The following is a 20,266-nucleotide window of genomic DNA, read 5'->3' on the forward strand; positions in this document are numbered from 1 at the left end:
TGTTGCCTGGGAAAACAGTTGAGGATGGTCCAAAGCCTTGGGACCCTACATCTGTCTGGGAGACCCGGAACAAGCTTCTGGCTCCTGCCTTCTGATCGGGTCAGCTTGGGCCATTGATACCACTTGGGGAGTGAATCAGTGGAGGGAGATCTTTCTCTGTCTGTCCTCTTCTCTGACCTCCCAATAAAAAATAAAAATATTTTAAAAATAAAATTGATAAAAGTGGACATTCTTTTTTTTTTAATTTTTTTTTTAAGATTTATTTATCTTTATTACAAAGTCAGATATACAGAGAGGAGGAGAGACAGGAAGATCTTCAATCCGATGATTCACTCCCCAAGTGATCGCAACGGCCAGTGCTGTGCCAATCCGAAGCCGGGAACCAGGAACCTCTTCCAGGTCTCCCACATGGGTGCAGGGTCCCAAATCTTTGGGCCGTCCTCGACTGCTTTCCCAGGCCACAAGCAGGAAGCTGGATGGGAAGTGAAGCTGCCGGGATTAGAACCGGCGCCCATATGGGATCCTGGCATGTTCAAGGCGAGGACTTTAGCTGCTAGGCCACGCCGCCGGGCCCAAAAATGGACATTCTTAAGTTGTTCCAAACCTAAAAGGAAGTGCCTTCAACTTCCCTCACCTTTTCACCAGTATTTTTAGACTTTTAAATTAGATTTGAGGGCCCGGTGTGAAGGCCCAGTGACTAAATCCTCTCCTTGCATCCACTGGGATCACATATGCTTGCCAGCTTTTCTCCCAGCTGCTCTATTTCCCTTCCAGTGCCCTGTTTGAGGGCCTTGAGACCTTCCACCTGCATGGGAGACGCAGAAGAAATTTCTGCCGTGGCTTCAGATCAACTCTGCTCCAGCTGTTACAGCCACTTGAAGACTGAACCAGTGGACACAAGATCTTTCTCTCTATTTCTCCTTCTCTCTATAAATTTGCCTTTCTAATAAAAATATATAAATCTTTAAAAAGAAATTAGATTTCTTTTGCGTTCACACACTGCCTTCAATGATCTTGCACATTTTCCATAGTAAAAAAACAAACAAAAACCTCCTCATGGCACATCTTACTGGAGTTTAATATATACCTAATTTTGAAATGACCTCATATTTTAGTCATATATTGCATGCTGAATGTTAGCATAGGGGAAGTGAAGAAATTGTATGGTCTTTGGGTTGTGTGTGTATGCGTGTGTGTCTGTTTTATTTTTTAAACCTTGAGCATTTACAAATATTGTAATGCCAGGCACTAAACTTTGCGTAAGGTAAAACAAGTTTGCCTTGTACAGGGTAAATCCATCCAGGGTTCATGATTCCTGCTGAAGAAACACCAAACACTGAAAAATCAAAAAGCCCCCAAATTGCAAGCTCAAAAACCATGCTATTGCCAAAGAAATCTCAGACATTAAGATTTAATTTTATCTACCCATTAATTTTTCACCAATTGTATTGAAATAAAGGTGAGACTATGGCAGAAAAATAAGATATGAAAATCATGGATATTATTATTCAGTTAGAAAATTTTCCCTTTTCTGAAATCAAGGTAAACTAATTTACCAAGTTTTATGTACTGGAAATATCCTAATACCCTCTTAAACCACATTTTTGGATGATATTTGATCATTTTTTAAATGAAATTGTATAATATGTTGACTTCAGTGAAGCAGCACTTATTTTAACTCAGAGTAGTAAAAGAAAAGAGTTTGTTATCTGATAGAATAATTATTATTATTTTGGTTTTTATATTAAAAATAAGTAGCAGATAGAATCCTAGTAGGTCTGCTGGGAAGAAGGCCAGAGGAAATTGAAGTCAGAAATATAAAATGTGTGCAAGAGTTTGTCTAAGGAAAAGCAAAGCCACTATGTTTGGAAAAGGCTGAAATCTCATTATTTTGCAAGAGGTACATTAACAACTGCAAAAGCTTCAGGAATTCCAGGTAATCAAGAGTCTTAGGAGCTCACTGAGCCAGCATGCTACTTCCATGAGTGCTGCCTCTATAAAGCAGATTTTTCATTTTCACATTAATAGCATGGTTGAGAAGCTCTTGATAGAGTAGCTTCTGGGGGAATGGAATTTGTCTGAAGAAGAAATAAGCCTGGAAAAGCTAGAGTAGCCATAACTAAAGGCTGAAATTTACTTTCCTACCAAGGCTGCTGCTGCTGCCTCTGTTTTTTCTTTTTTTTTTCCCCTGACTAAGACAGGCACTGTTTCTGAAATATTGGGGGTGTGTTTTCACCATCCTAGGATTGCCTGAAATTACTGGGGTTCAGCAAGAAAGGGATTTTAAGGCATATCTTGTCAGCAATTTCTTAAAAATTAAATAAAATGTATAAAGAGAAAATGCCTGATGTGCCCTCAGATTTCTCTGAGCAGCTGTATTCATGAGAAATCTGTCTCTCCTACTTGCTGTCTACTGCTGCTCTGCTACTTGCTGACTGTAGCCTGAGGTAAAGTGATTGTTAATCCTTTCTCTTCATGTCTATCTCTTAACATTCCTCCTTGATCACTACTCTCCTACCTTCTCACACTTTCTCCCAGATGTCTTCATTTCTTCACAGCACTGTTTCAAGTCCAGATTTCCCTGGTGAAGAAAGGTAGCATGGTGTGAAAACCAAACAGAGCAGAATTATGTATTGATGTAGTTGGAACAGACAAGGTAGTTAGAGTTTTACAAAGATGAAACAAAACCCAAAAGGAGAAGAAAAGGACAAGACAGCTAAATGATCAATAGAATAAAGAGGGCACCAAATAGGACAGAAATTCATATCCTTTGATTTGTAACACATGTCAGCCCCATATAACCTAGTCCATGCACATTAGGGGTATGCCTGAATTTTGAAGGATACTTATGGGACTTAAGAATATTTTCCTAAATAACAGGAAGATTATCCTGGCGCAGTATCCTAGCGGCCCAAGTCCTTGGCTTGCAAGCATGGGGATCCCATATGGGCGCCAGATTTGACCCTGGCCATCCTGCTTCCCATCTAGCTCCCTGCTTGTGACCTGGGAAAACAGACTAGGATGGTCCAAAGTCTTGGGACCCTGCACCTGCCTGGGAGATCCAGAAGAGGCTCCTGGCTCCTTGCTCCTGGCTTCAGATTGGCTCATCACTAACCATTGCGGCCGCCTGGAGAGTAAATCAATGGATGGAAGATTTTCTTCTCTGTCTCTCCTCCTCTCTGTATATCTGACTTTCCAATAAGAATAAAAGAAATCTTTTAAAAAAGAAGCTGTAAGATTATTAAATTTCAACACATTCCTTTGCTTATATGAGAGGATCCATACACAACTAAAGGTATACCTAAAGCTTAATACATTATGTCACATTTTGTAGCATCTGAATAAACAAAATCAGTGCAATATATACTCAACTTCGCATATCTGTGTTTTACACCCACAGATTAAACATTTGTAGAAAATAGCTACAAAAAAAGATTGTGTCTGTACTGAGTATGCAGACTTTTTCTTGTCATTCTTTTATTTTTTGAGATTTTATTTATTTTTATTACAAAGTCAGATATACAGAGAGGAGGAGAGACAGAGAGGAAAATCGTCCGTCTGATGATTCACTCCCCAAGTGATCGCAACGGCCGGTGCTGTGCCGATCCGAAGCCGGGAACCTGGAACCTCTTCCAGGTCTCCCACATGGATGCAGGGTCCCAAAGCCTTGGGCCATCCTCGACTGCTTTCCCAGGCCACAAGCAGGGAGCTGAATGGGAAGTGGAGCTGCCGGGATTAGAACCGGCGCCCATATGGAATCCCGGGGCGTTCAAGGCGAGGACTTTAGCTGCTAGGCCACGCTGCCGGGACCAACTTGTCATTATTTTCTAAACATTGAAGTATAACAGCTATCAACATAACATTTACATCGCTTTAGTAATGATGTACTCTAGAGGTGATTCAAAGTATATGGGAGGATGCGTTGAGACTATGTACAACTGTTTTTAAACATTCACTTATTTGAAAGAGCTACAGAGGACACACAGAAAAAGATCTTTCATCTACAGATTCATATTCATTTGTACATGAGAACGTGCCTTACTTTCTATAATCAAAATGTCATTTGAACTTGCATCTTATGGTGTGTTGATATTTCAGATGGACGATTATCCTACTGCAGAGATACAAAGAAAGAGGGAGTGATAGAAAGAAAGATCATCCATCTACTGGTCTGCTCCATAAAAGTCCAGAAGGGCTAGTGCTGGCCAAGCTGAAGTGTGTGGGGTGGGTAGTTATTCTGGTCTCCCACACGGGTGGATGGGACACAATCACTTCCATCATCTTTGCTACTTTCTTAGGTATACTAGCAGAGGAATGGATTGTAAGTGGAACAGCAAGAACCAAAACCAGGAGCCACATAGGATGCTGACATTGCAGGATGAGTTCTAACACACTATGCCACAATGTCCCAGAAAAAAAGGAAAATCTTCCTTTGTCAGAATTGGGTTTCTACAACGGGCAGCTGGTATTCTCAGGGCGTGTTGCCAGGTCTCTGGTTGTGAGGAGCAGGGTGTATGCTTTGTAGTTGGATGGTGCCGCACGTTGGGCTATAGTCAGACAGGGCTTCAACCTATAGCCTTTTATTTTTTTTTCTGGCATTACTGAACCTGAGAGGGGCCGCAGGCTGCTTTCTAAGGATGGGTGGAGTCACTTGTGCCCCATAGTTGTCTTGGGTTGTTAGCTGGCCTGTGTGACTGGCGGTTGGGGTAGACACCTGCTGGGGATCCTAGCTGGGAAGTGCTGCTTACTGTGTGCTCTGACCAGGCAGGAGCAACAGTTAAGCTCTGGGTGGGAAGAGCTGCTAACTGATATAGTGCCAAGAACAGCATACCACACTGGTTTTATGAATGTAGCCCTCTTCTTTGCTCTTAGTTAATCTCTGGTGGTCTATGCTTACCAATTATCCTGTCTTGGCTATGAGGCAAGACAGAAGTAGATTTCCTCTGCAGGGCCTGAGAATGTTGGGGAAGCTTGTTGTCAACCTTAAACTGTCTTTTTCTTCATTAGAGGAATGGTACATCAGTGATCCCTCTTAGTGCAGCACTGCGCCAACATGTGAGAGAAATGATTCGCTTAAGGTGAAAGTGATTCTTTCCTTTTTTTAAAGTTTTATTTTAAAAATTATTTTCCATGATACATTTTTGTAGGTATATGGATTTCCCCTTGCCCTCACCATTCTTCTCCATTTTACCCATCTCATAATTCTCCCCCATATTATTACAGTGGTATAGTCCTGTAGTAAGTTACATGCTTAATATTCTACTATTAAAGTTCATGATGGAATTGTAGATATAGAAAAAGAAAATCTAGTATCATATTGTCGAGGTGTGTTTAACTGTTTCACTGGTAGTCCTTTTATTAGGGAGTAGAAATGCAGCATATCTTTACTTCCTTGGATGTTAGCCTGTTAGCCTGCATTATCCAAGCATCCTGTAAGAATACATGTATGTGTTTGTTTACCTACATATCTATTTGCTTTGTCTTTTGTATGAATGTTGCCTTATATCTCGAAGAACATATGATGTTTGTCCTTTTCAATTGGTTTATTGTCTTTTCTCAGTTCTTGGTTTCAAAGGGAATTCTGTGACTTGACATACATAATCTGGGTTTTTTCTCAAAGGTGTAATTGACACTGGAATAAAAGCCAGAGACCTTGAATTCCACTGTCTTGTTGATGTTACCACTGATATGGATAGATTACATCTAATCTGTTCACTTCGTATTATGGCAAATGAGGGTCTACCCTTCTCACAGCTCCTTGTGTTATTTTTTTTTTTACTTCATTATTCCAATGTTATTATATCCCAATTTGAACGTGAAGTTGTGTTCAGTTTTATGTTGTCATAAATAAATATGATCAATGTAGAGCTGAGTAGATTCCTTCATGGCATATTTTGTTCAGTTATCCTAGATGCAGTTTTACTTTTTATTTATTGAATTCTTTATTTAAGGAAGCCTCTAAATCTCTAGCTATATGTTAAAAATATGCTAACTCATAAAATAAGATATTAATTATAAAAAATAATTCTCTTTTTATTTGTCTCATTTTCCATCTGCGAGTTCTTTTTAGATCCCAAGAACCTCTAAGACAAGTTTGCAGTTCATTAGATAAGCCATATTATTTTCTCATTGCATTTTTGTTTCCCCAGATTTCCGATGGAATCGATACTTGTCTTAACATTCTAGCTAACATTCCCAGTTGTTAAAGATCACCCTACAGCTGTGATCGTGGAAAATTTCTCTCACATTACTCCTGTGTCAGAACTTGATTTTTTTATCACCTATCTTCCTCTTTGTGAGCGGCATTTGCATATTAAAAAGATGACTTTGAAAATGCAGTATATTGACAGAAAAGAACATTTTTTCAATCTTAACTTTGCTATACAATATGAATGATGCTAGAAAATCTCATGCTGAATGAAATAAGATAATCAGAGAAAGATACATGCTTCAGGATTTTACTCATTGATATCAAAAATACTCATATTTATATAATCAGAGAATGTACTGGTGATTAGGAGGGCTGGGAATTTGGGAAATTAGTAGTTACTCAGCAGACATAAAGTTTCCATCCGGCAAGATATATCTCTCAATATCTTCTGGGCAAGATTGCACATGTCTATGGTCAAGAATAATATATACTAAAATATCAGTTAAGAGGATGGATTTTATGTTAAGTATTCTTATGATAAAAATGCAATGAACTCATCTTTGTTGTTTAACTTTTGTCACAGTGTACAAAATGGCACCTGAAACACCAATGACCTCATCTTTTAAAATGCATTTTAATGCCAATTAACTCCATTTTATTTATTTATTTATTTATTTACAGGTTAGTCTATTTAAAATGTTTTTATTCTAGTGTGTTGTGTTTTGGAAACAAGAATGCTTTAATATATTTGTATATGTGTATATTTATATTATATATCAGTGGACATTGTATCTGTTTGATACACATGACATGAGAAGAGATATTGTAAAAATGATATTTGCCAAGTAAATCAGAAGTTATTTTGGGGGAGCATCTTTTATTTGAAAAGATTTGTGCACGTGTGTGTGTGTGCATGCTGTTGATTTATGTACTTGGGTATGTTGTAACTCAACTATGATTTGAAAAAAAAATTTAAATTGTATCTAATTTATTGTATTATTATTCCTTAGACAATTCAACAACTATTTAGATAGCATCTAAATTGTACTAAATATTTCAAATGATGTAGAGACAGCTTGAAGCATACAAGAAGATGTATGCAAATTATATGATTTAAAGCATATAGTAGAATGTGAATGGGTTATATACAAAATCTATATTATTTATTTTAAGGGAGTTGAATGTCTCCAAATTTGGAATCCACATGATAAAATTTTAGAAACATTCCCTTAAGCAGAGATGGGGAAATTTTGCTACCAATGTCCATTTGACTATTTATAATATAATTGGTGGGCCACACAAAATTATTAATTTAAAAATTAAGGACCAGTGCCTTGGTATTTGCCTGTTGTACCAACATCATATATGGGGCTGATTAATGTCTTGGCTGCTCTGCTTCCAATCCTAATGGTCTGGAAAAAAGCAATAGGGGTGGCCCAGCTTCTTGGACTGTGGCACCCACAGGCAGACTTGCAGGAAGCTCCTGGCTCCTGTCTTTTGGCTTCATACTGACCCATGTCTAGTCATTGTGACCACTTGGGGAGTGAACCACTAGATAAAAAATTCCTTTCTCTTTCTTTTCTTTTGTCTCTGTAACTCTACTTTTAAAATAAATAAATAAATAAATAAATAAATCTTTTTTGTTGCTTTTATGAAAAAAAATATAGGCTTGCATTGTTTTATTGTATCAGTTCTGCTAGTAGTTGTTCTGGCAGGGCCTGATCAAATAATTTTGTGAACCTTATGTGCCTGTGGACTGAATGTCTCCCAGCCTTGTACCCAGGGAAGGCTGCATAAATATAAATACCACAAATAGTGTTAATTAGGTCATTTATAAGTGTCTACTATATTTGAATAAATTCCTTTACTGGCACTACTGCACACACCTCATGGTGTATTCACTGGAATATGGGCTTTGCAGAGAATGGCCATGATTTTGAGTCCCAGCATGATTAGTTGTAAAATTTATGATCTCAAAAATCTCACCGGTAAAATTAGTCGTATGTCCCATTTTATTATTTGTCATTTAAAGGTTAACTAAATAATTTGAAAGGCATAACTTATAGAGTGAGGGAGCATGGGAGACCATACGGGGAGACATACATGCTTGGCCATGTGGAGAGTCATAAGGACATGCACACCGTGTCCCCAGGGGAGACCCCTGGACATGGTCTTGGCACACCAAGACCTCAGCCTAACCGGACATGTGGGCAAGAGCAGTGGGCTGCATCTGTTTCTCTTCTTTGTCCTTGGACAAGCTGTGCTGGGGCTTCCTCGATCCACACATGTTGTTTGTGACCTTCAGCATACCGGCCAGCATTTGTGGTGAACATGACCTGTAGTGTGATTGGAGGATCCAGAGAGATAAAGTTGCCTTCTAGTCAATTTCAGTGCCATTGATTGGCACTGCTTTCTCCTTTTTTAGTCTATGTAAGTTTGTGCTTGCTTTACAATGGACATACATGTTTGATCAGACGCTCTCTGGTGGTTCTTGCTTGCTGAAGAACACTTCTGCCTCATCCCCTCAGTGGTCACAGAGGCCTGTTGGCCAGAGCTCCTTGAGAAGGGAGAGATCTTCCATTTGCTGCTAATTGGACACAACAACTGGAGCTGAGTCAGTCCAAGTCCAGGGGTTTCTAGGTCTCCCACATGGATCCAGGGGCCTGGGCTGTGTTGCCATCTTGGGCTGCTTTCCCAGGCACATTAGTAGTGAACTGTTTCAGGAGTACACCAGCCAGGACTCAAATTGGTGCCCGTGTGGGATTCTGGCGTCCCAGGCAATGACTTCACACATGACAGCTCAATGCCAGCTCTGCTCCACTCCAAAATTCCTTACTTTTAAAACATGTTACAATGTCTACCCTGCATGGGGCTACTGAAGATATTGTATGAGATAATATAGGTAAAATGACTGACACATACTGCTACTTCCACTAATGCTAATGTTACATGAAGTTCAGAATTTCCTACCTCAAAACATGCAGCTGTGCCAGGTTGATGGTCTTAAGTACAGGAAACTCTGACCTTTCTAGAAAGAAGAGATCAAACTCCCATGTGGGAAGTTTCTTCCCTGCGCCCACACCATCCTCATAACCAGAAGGAAGTTGAAGGAGTCAATCATCAGTTAACTTTAGTCAACATCACGTTCTTGGAAAGTGGAAGAGTGGGGATTTGAAAATGAATCTGTCCAACTGACTTACAGCTTCTTTATCTCCAGACAGACATGTGGAGCTCAGCTGTGATGCATCCTGTCTATGTTGCTCTTGAATTCTCTGTCAATAGCAAGCAGGCATTTGCTGCTATCTTTTTGGAATCTTCACCCACTAACATCCAAGATCATATCTTGGATGGCTGCTTTGTTAACACATAGTCTAACACATATAAAACCAAAAGAAAATGTGATTAACTCACTGTTTTATCATTGCTTAGTTCCCAAGATTCCCAGGTGATCTACTTGTCTTCTTCCTTCACAGACTTTTTATGTTACTTATATATGTAATGCAGCTTAATATTTCTTGGAAAGAAAAGTAGGGAGAACTGTATTCTATTTCATGGCATTAAATGTTCTGAAATGCTTTTTACTTCAATGGTGTTCATTGAACACAATAAAAAAAAAGGGGAAATATTTTTCATAAAATTGTGTAAAAACATAAAATAATTTTTTTTTCTTGGACGCTGTTGCTTCTGAAACTCAAACAACTACCATCACTTAAATAAGAACTGGATTGGTGGAGATTGGAAATAAAGTTTATCAGGATGAAATCTATATATCCAGCTTCATCTAAGTTCTACTGATTGAGAGTCTGAGTTAGGGGCTCTGAAATCTGTTGATAATAAGCATTCAGGTGATTAAGAAGCTAAGCCAAAGTTTGGGAGCCATTGAATTAGGTGGATAATAGAGGACTTCTGTGACTTGGTAAAAATCTGCTGGTAGATCAGTGTTCTAGAGGCCAGACATGAATATAACGTGCCACAAATATGTGGTCTTCTCTGGGAGACTTTCTGTGCTTCCTTAATTTTTTGGGTTAAAGAGAAAAAAAAAGTTGACATATTCAATGCTGACCTTATGAGCTACCTGCAAAAGGTAAAGGGCAACTTAAATAATTTTATTTTCAATATGACAATTATGAATATTATCTGAGAATAGCTTAGGCTTTAAGACCCAAAGTGGGGAAAACAATTAAAGTTCCCTTCATAAACTATACTTAAAATCTACTACTGGAATGATTATATTTTAAAATTATGCCTAAAATTCTAGCACTTAATTATTTTCCAGGAATTGATATCTTGAATAAAGAAGCCATGCATCAAGCTGTCCATTCTTTTGCACTTGAAGAGGACTAAATTGAAAATGAATGGATGTAAGCCTGTGTTAAGCTCCAAGGCATGCAAAGAGACTGTAATGAGAGGGGTGATGTTAGTGACACAGGTGTGTGCCAAAACAAACTTGGCTATGACACAAGTATATCTAGCAGTTGCAGTAAATACGATGGCATTAGAATGACATGGCTGCCCACTAATATATAGTAATACTCACCAAGTTGATTATGTCAGTCTCTATTATTAGCAGCACTTACAGAATTTTGCAGTAAGCAGAAGAAAATCTAACTTGGAAGGAAGAAAGTTCTTACTGTTTCTGCAAAGTACAAACTGCATGATTAGGGACATATCTTCTTTAATTCAACTGATTATTGTCTTTAGTATTATTATTATTATGAAAAGGATATCTTAACTCTGGCTTGTCTTTTGACATTGTCATTCATCATCATCTATCTTAAAGATTGTGTAGTATTTAAAATCTCCTGACTCTCTGTGGGTAGAGAGACTCCTACCTCTCTTGCTCCCCTAAAAGGCACAAAATCAAATTACACCAAAAGGCTCCTTTGAGTAAAGCTCTTTGCCAATTACTTGAATTATTTTCAGCCACTTTGGCACATTCCCCCTCCAGATGAAATGGAAATCTTTTAGTCTGCAACAGTGAAGGATTTCATATTTCTCAGCGCTTCCACATATACAGGATAATGAGAATAAAAGCTTCTTTGCCTCCCAGATCTTTCTGACAGTGCCATAATGTAAGGAAAATAACATCCATTTCTAACATATGAAGCCCACATATTTTCTAAAGGAGAGAAAGACATTAACATTGCACAGAAAACTATTTGCTCTTTGCTTTAAATTTCCAAATTTGGGCACACTGGAGATTTCAGACTTGAGAACTGCATACATCTGTGTCGAAGCGTAGACCCTCTGAGATGCTTCATTATTGGCACTTAAGCTGGTTTCAGGAAACACCTGGCCTGAGTAAGCAATGTGATCTGAGAGTGTCAGCAGGGCAGACAGATTTTCAAAGGAAGATTGTTACCTACCCGAAAGCCATTTTTGAAGCCAGAAACAGCAATATCAGCAAACCAGTAAAAATAACTTAAACATTGCCAAGTCTGTTATTAACATTGCAAGTCCTCTCAAGATTAGATTACTTCTTTTAAAAAGTTTGTATCTCAAGAGAATAAATTGATTCTCTGCTTTTGCCATTTTATAAACATATCATTTTACTGATGCTCTTGCTTATTATTCCCAGTCACTCCTTTATTTTTCCGTCTGATTTACATATCTTCCCACCAGTGTCCACAACGGCAGTCTCTGAAATCATGACCCAGTGCTCCGTATTCTCTCTTCTCAACAGCCAAGCCCTTATGATGGAGTCCCTTGCCTACAGCATTATGAACTAGGGGAAAATCACTACTCGTTGCTTTGCTTGCAGATCTCATTTGGACTAGTGCTTGCAGAAATTGAACTGAACTTTCTTCACTGTTACTGCATCTGTAAAGTAATTGCCTAAACTTGTTGAGCCAATTGGAATTGCTGTTCTTGAATTTTGCAAATGTGAAGAATCCGAAGAAGCAGTTTGTAAGCCATATGTGGTACATCCTTCTCTCCCCACTCAAAGTCATATTGCTCTCCATAGGATTTTCAATGATCCTTTTGAAGCATTACACTCCAGAATTCTATTTTAAAAGCCTGAAACATTTGTGCTTACAAATCATTCTTATTTGTGGGGGCATTTTTGTTGCACAATTCTGATATTAAATTTAAGAACTTGAAATGCTTTAATAGTGGTTTAGATATGTCCAGAAATATCAATGAAAAAGAGACAGTGCATAGATAGGCACATAATAAAAATAAAACAAAAGGAGTGATATTATGGCACAGTTCTTCAGGAATATATCATTACTACTGCTTCCTAAATTGTGAAAATGGAATGTTTAATATGTAGACACTGGCGAGAGAGAGAGAGAGAGAGCGAGTGAGATAGCACGAGTGTGTGCTTAATACCCTCATAAAAAATACAGGGAACTTAAAAGTATTCTATACTGTTTTGTTTGAAGACATAGTGAGTGAACAAACTACATGTTTAGTAGACCATATACCTGTATTGTTTGTAAAATGTAACACATTTCCCCTTGTTACTGAAAATATTGCTATATCCAAGGAAATTCTAATGAATTCTTAAGTAGTTAAATTATCCTTCATTTTGGCGTTTGGCAAGTCACTGTCTCTTCAAGTAGGGAATTTATAAAAAATATTCAATTAAAAAATTAAAGCATTAATTCTTTGTTGCATTTTCGTCACTAGAAAGATAAAATCTCCTAAAGCAACCATAATTTTTCAGTTCTTGCCACACACTTTTACATTGCTGTCAAATTCTTTTCCTTAAAATGCCATGCTATTCAAAAATCCTAGATTATACATTGATGTGGTTGTGAGAAACACATTCAATCTTAAGGCAATCTTAAGAATCGGCATTGGCTTGAGACAATGTGAGTTATTTATATCTTCAAGACAGTATAGGTTCCATGAAGTGTTGTTTGGTGAAGGAAAACATGTTTGGAATATTTGTATTCCAAAGGTTCCTGAGGGGAGATCATGGTCTCCAGCGTGGCAGCACTGGGAGATGACATACAAGAGGTGAGACTAGCGGTGCATGGAAGACGCTTCTGTTGGAGAGAATTAAACAAGTTTTCTCATGATCTCTTGCAAGTCCTCAGACAAGCCAGCTGCTGTAAAAGCCAGAGGCTGATTTTTGCGTTTCTGCTGATTTCCTGATTGACAATGTGATCTCTGTCTTCTGTAGGCCCTCCCACCATTACCATGGTCAAGAGATAACTTACTTAGAGAGGGGTTTTGCCATATCTGAGCTGATGCCAGCATTATGTCCTTGATCCACCCAAAGTGTGGATCAGATAAACTCATTTTTTTGTAAAACTGATCTGACTTAGGTATTTCATAATGGTAATGAAAAATGGACTAGTAGAGAAAGCTGTAAACTTAAGAAACTTGAGAGTTCCTAGGAATGAGTTGAATGGAAGACATAGGGGGCTTAATGGAGTGCCATGCATAACAAGCAATTGAGGCATTTCGGTGCAATCAGGCAATTTAATGATTAAAAAAATCATAAGTGGTTATGCAATACGGTGCTTATACTACATAGTAACGACTAATAACACTATTATTCCTTTACCATTATAGAGGAGATCAAATCTGATTTGACATTATAAAGGTTATAAGAAAACTGGGAAAATGTGTTCCTGTACAATCATGATTATGATACCTGCTTTGTATGTGACATTCTAGATGCTAAAAGGTTTTAAACAACACCTGCAATATGACATTCAATTGTGCTTCTTAGTAAAATCGTATTGTAGAGAACAGAAGTAACAAAATTGTATTCCAGTTATCAACCACTCATTGATGAACAAAAGCATTTGCCTGTGTTCAGATGTTAAATATAGATAATGTAAATATTCAGATCCACTTAAGTAAATATGCTGGTGAAACACTTATCATTTGGACATGGAACTGAGTTTCAAAAGCTGGTAAAGGTTTTCAATAAGAGATAAAACTTATTTTTAAATACAAGCATTAAATAAATACAAGGCCACATTGAGATTATAGAACATTTTGAGAAAAGTCTTAAAAGCTAGTCAACAGACAAAAATTGGATAGGAAACTTATATAAGAACTGAATTATGCTATGCAGGGCAGAGGAATTTGATGGGGGATTTGAAAATCTGGCCAGGAATTCTGATGTCAAAATGCAGGAAATTGAAAGCTTTTCAGAGATTTGAAGAAACAGAAGCACACACATGCTTACAGAAGCTAACACCGTCCATCACAACGCCCTGAGTACCAGGGTACAAAATAGAAAAGTAATTAAGCTTACAAAAAACGGTATATATTTCTTCTACAAATTGCTTCTTCTATAATTGGAAGATTCTCAATCCTGGCTAACTAAAGAGAATTTAATGCTAATTAGATTGTTGCAATGACAAGATCTTATTTTTTTTACACAAACATACTTTTTTTCTCCCATTGACTATAAAAATATTTTCCTTTCACTTTATCACAGTCGCTCATTTTGATTATATTCAGATCTCAGTGCATCACCTACACCTACCCAGCTTATCTGAGTAATTAAAGAAAAATGATGCATGGTATATTTTTGGTTAAGTAAAATGAATATAAATCTCACACAACAGCTGGATTCCTATACTTGGCAACGTAGCATGGTTTGAGAAAAGCAATCATCTGCCTTTCCTGTTGGCAAAACACTTCCCTGGTTTCTCCAATTTGAGTCCTCTTCAGGATTTAGTGTCTTCTCACTTTGTAATGCACAGAATGCAACTTCCAGATGGACATCCTTATCATATGCTATTTTTATGCTGTACTTTAGAATTTTAAAGTGGGAGCAGTTATTCACCAAACATGAAATGCAGTGCTTATTACATACACTGGAGCAGTTTTTCAAATCAGCATGCTCAACCAGCTGCTGATGAGCTTAGTACACCCAGAAGAAAGAAAGCAGGTTTAAGTCAGACAGTCAGCATTCACTTAAAAGTTCTTATGTGTGAGTTGATTGGGGATTAAGGACAACACAAAAGAGAGAAGGTGATATCTGTCCTTGAGGGGTTTCTAATTTAGCATGGAGATTAAAACTAGCATGGGCATCGGCAATTTAAAGTCAGAAAGCATCTTGTGTGTTGCATATATTCAGGAGCTGAATAGAGGGATTAAAGAAGGGAAAGTGAGGGTGCGGTACAGGATGGGAAAGGTAGGTGTGACAGGGACAGAGGTATCAGATAGGACTGGCATGTTGGTGAAGGCCTTCAGAAGGTTAGTTTTCACTAAGAGGTGAAGGCCATTTTCTACATGTTAATGGGAAAGACTTTATAGGGAAGAACATGCAAATATAATTTAAAGTCCCTATAAATATGCAATTGTTTGGATATGAATTTAGAAAACAATGTGTAGAGAAGTGAGTCATTATATTATAAAAAGAATTATAGACGTGGTATTTACGGACTCAGCATTACAGCTGAATTGCTAATGTTCCACCTTCAAGTGCCAGGATCCCATATGGGTGTTCTATCTGCCCCACTTCCCCCCATCTAGTGCCCTGCTTGTGGCCTGGGGAGTAGTGGAGGGTGGCCGAACGATTTGGGACCCTGCACTCACATTGGACACTCAGAAGAAGCTCTTGGATCCTGGTTTCAGATCAGCTGATCTATGGCCATGGTGGCCACATGGGGAGTGAACCAGTGCATTGGAGATCTTTTCCTGTCTCTCCTCCTCTCTGTAAATCTTCCTTTCCAACAAAATAAATCATTAAAAAAATATTTGGTATTTAGATGTCACATAGTTATATAATAAACAGACAGTAGAGATGTAAAAACCTGGGAAAGTGATTTTTAAAAAGTGCCTGGGCCCTACACAATAGCCTAGTGCCTAGGGTCCTCACCTAGGGTTCCCACAAGGGCGCCAGTTTGTGTCCTGGCTGCTCCACTTCCCTTCTAGCTCCCTGCCTGTGGCCTGGGAAAGCAGTCGAGGATGACCCACAGTCCTGGTACTCTGAACCCTCATGGAAGACCTGGAAGAAGTTGCTGGCTCCTGTCTTCAGGTAAGTTCTGTGGCCGCTTGGTAAGAGAACAAGAAGATGGAGAATCTTTCTGTCTCTCCTTCTCTTTGCGAATCTGCCTTTCCAATAAAAATAAATAAATCTTTAAAAAAAAAGAGTGCCCACAGTGCCAGCATAAGTGCACTTTGATCAGGGCAGTAATATCACCTTTGATACTGAAGCAGAGCCTTTGGGAGAATTGGTGGTGGTGGAAGGGCACAGTGCACAGGCAAGGAGATCTGGGGAAATTTTGAATTGGAGGCATTGAGGGTTTGACATGCATAAAGTGATTTCCAAGGGCTTCCACTGACCAGACAGACCACTGCAGCTGCATGTAATTGAGGGAGCTGAGATGGTATGAATCAGATGGGGAAATCCAAAGGGTCTCCCTGAATCAGGCAAATGCACTCACCATGTTTAGAATCAGAGTTGGGCGGCAGTCTGGGCCAGGATAGGTTGCAGCACCCACCAAAGTTTGTGAGAGCTGTGTTTTGTGGTGGGTCTCATAAGAATTCTTTGGGATTTCTGCAATGAGGCTACTACACCTGTAAGTGCATGCAAAGGCTAGACTTCTGGGCAGTTGTGCTAGACTGGGCCAGGCTGAAGCACCCATTGGCATGTGCAAGAACTAGGGTTGGGAATGGGCCTAACAAGCGATCTTTGGGGAAGTCATTGCTAGCAATAGCACTGACTGGTATATATGCGAGATTGACTGGGCTGCACTGGACTGGGCTGCAGTATATGCAGCATCTGCAAGAACTGACTGTGGGTGTGCTTGTTAGGAGATCTTTGGGTTGTCCTGAACAGGTTGCAACACCTGCTGGTGCATGCAAAAAATTGTGGCTGGGGGCATTTTGGGTTTGGCAGAACTAGATTGTAGCACCCAATGGCACATGTGAAAATGGGCTAGGGGTGGGACTGGTAGGCATTCTTTGGAGTTACTCCAACTATGCTGCAGCATCACTCAGTTCTTGGTATAGTTGGGGCTGGGGACAGGACTGGCCAGGCAGCTGTAGTTACTAGGATGGGCATTGGCTGTTTCAGGGGGTAGGCTGGGCCTGGCCCTGCACCAGCCCAAGCACATGGGAGGCAGGCCTGACACCCTCCTAAGTAAGGTTTGTTAAGGGGCTACCCAGTTAAACCACTGCTATCAACCCCTGACTTAAAGGAAAATCACATCATTGTGTGTTCCAACCCTGGAGCACATGTTGCAGGGGTAGGCCACTTCAGTTACTAAATCCCATGCCAAAACAGAGAACATTCCCAGATGCACAGAAGACAGCTGGCTCATCTTGCTCATAGAGGACTTTGAGTACCTCTTCAAAACATCAGAAGAATGGCATGTTGAAAACATTTTTTGAGGCCATAAGCAGGGAGTTGGATGGAAAGTGGAAAAGGCAGGAGGTGAACTGGCACCCATATGGGATCCTGGTGCCCATATGGAACGTGAAGTAAAAGACATATTTTTCAAATAAAACTGATGTTACTGGCATTTTACCTTAAGACCTTTCCTGTCACTGTATAACAAATGTTTCCTATCCTTAGTATAAGTGCAAATGTGTGTAGTAAAATGTACTCAGATAGCTACCTGGCTTACTTTTAATGTATGCATTTACAATCTTGATAGTTTATCTCATTCAATCTTTATTTTTAATATTTAAATTTTAAAATCTTTTGCATTTAAAAAATAAATTTCTATAGATTATAGAAATCTTAATTAATTTTGATCTAAATCCAGTCTTCATTCAAAACTGACTACTCTGCTTCATGAAGACTTGTAACTGAACACTAAAGTGTCATCCTTGTTCTCCCCCTTAACCACTTGGCAGTCTCAGCACCTCACCTCCAGTGATCTGTGCATCACCAGCTTGCCTTCAGTTTCCAAAGCCTTCCTTCATTTATACCTGCTTCCATGCAACATGACTGTTATAGTCATCTTTTTTTTTAAACCACAGTAATTCCTAATAAGTCCAACTATGCTTTTGTTAGCCATGTAATAGAACACAAGAAACCAGTATCAAGGGAGTACCTACACAGCAGAGCATTTAATATGCCTTAGTTTAACATTACACTATCTGGATTTGATGCCAGGCACCAGTTCCCAGTCTTAGTTTTCTGCTAATGAGGCAGTGGTAATGGTTCAAGTAATTGAATTCCCAGAACTCATATGGTTCCTGGCCATGCCTTAGATGTTGTGTGCACTTAGGAAGTGAGCAAAAGGTTGGGAGTTGTGTCCCTGCATTCTGTCTGCTTCTACCTTTCAAACAGATAAAATTTAGCACACATACATATGTATTTAAATATATACACACATTCATTTACATATAATTTAAATATACAAAATATACACATATATAAATATTATAAATATGTATGTACATGAAGATCAAGCTTTTTGGTGTATCTTTTATGATATAATTGGTTGGACCTGTTGCAGTGACCCAGTAGCCAAACCCTTGACTTGTACATGCCAGGATTCCATACGGCCACCAGTTCATGTCCTGGTGGCTCCACTTCCCATCCAGCTCTCTGCTTATGAGCTAGAAAAGCAGTCGAAGATGATCCAAAGCCTTGGGATGCTCCACCCACATGGGAAACCCAGATTAAACTCTTGGCTTTTGGCTTTGTGCTGGCTCAGCTCTGCCTATTGTGGCCACTTGGGGCGTAAATCAACAGATGGAAGATCTATCTTTCCTCTATTCAAATCTGCCTCACCATCAATAAAGAAGGAAAACAACAACAACAAAATAAAACTTTTAAACAAAGATGCAGTTGGATGTAGGTAGCTGAGTACAACATATAAACTTACTTAAGCATTAAGAAAATTATTGTCTCAGGTGAGACTCCATGAGTGCGGTTTTGGGATTGGTGAAATCAGGTGGTGTTCATCATTTTCAGTAATCTGGGTTTACCCAATCTCTTCATCTGTATCCTTTTGTCTATGCTCCTTGTCCATACAGGCTTGTTGTTGTAACTTTATGCATTTATTAGGATTGCTCATGTACAATAGCACAAGCAAGAGAAATCGCCACCAAACTTTAAAGGCTGGGAATGTGAAATCAGTGGGATCATCCTGTAGGTTCCTTCAGGTCACTCGCTGGCAATCTTTGGCTTTCCTTATCTTACAAACGTCTCATGTCTCAGGTCTCCTTCTTGTTATGATCTTCTCCCCATGACTTCATCTTCACATGGACATCTTTTTATAAAATCATTACTCATTAAATCAAAAAACAGTAAAATTTCAGGATCACTTCATGTATCTAGTGGTGTCTGTGATGACACTGTTTCCAAATATAGTTGTATTCTGATAAATACAGTTAAGCAGCAAATCTTTGTGAAAACATAAAATTCAGTCCATATCAAAGCCCTTGCTTTCAGATAGTGGTGTACAACATTGAAGAGTTCAATGATTTTTTGTTATTATCCCTTTTAAACATCCAAATGTCCATATGCATTCATCCCTATTCATGAAACATCTCATTGGCAAAGTATCATCTGTCCTTATTTAAACACAGTGAGGAAAATGGAATTACTCTAACTGGCTTCTCTGAGGACTGACACATTTTTGCTGTAAACAGCATGGTCAAAAATACTTCAAAGTCTGTGGGGCATGAAGTATTTGTTGAAACTATTCATTGTAACCCCAAAGTATTCACAGAGAGAAATGTGGCCATGGTACTATGAAACCAAACCTGTTTTTTTCTCCCTTCTCTCTTCCTTACTCTGCTTTATCTGTCCTCCTTTTTCAAACAAAACACACAGTGACTGAATTTGCCCTTGGTGCCACTGCTTGACAACCCCTGCTTAGAGTGATCTGTTGTTTCTGGAGCTGATGACTGACCTCGTGCTGGAGCAATTTAAACACAAAACAGTAAACAAATTTCCTTTGTGGGGCTGAGGTTGTAAGTGTAGCAGTTTCAGCTGCCACCTGTGGCACTGGCATACAATATGGATGCTGCTTTGAATTCAGCCACTCTGGTCTCAATTCAGGTCCCTGTTAACGCACCAGGGAAAAAAGCGGGAAATGCGCATGCGCTTGGGCATCTGCACCTACACTGGAGACTCAGAAGAAGCTCCTGTCTTCTGACTTCAACCTGGGCCAGCCCTGGTTATTGCAGTCATCTGGGGAGTGAATCAGCAGGTAGAAGCTCTTTCTCTCCCTT

This window comes from Ochotona princeps, chromosome 3, assembly GCF_030435755.1.
Source record: "Ochotona princeps isolate mOchPri1 chromosome 3, mOchPri1.hap1, whole genome shotgun sequence".
In the NCBI taxonomy this organism is placed as follows: Eukaryota; Metazoa; Chordata; class Mammalia; order Lagomorpha; family Ochotonidae; genus Ochotona; species Ochotona princeps.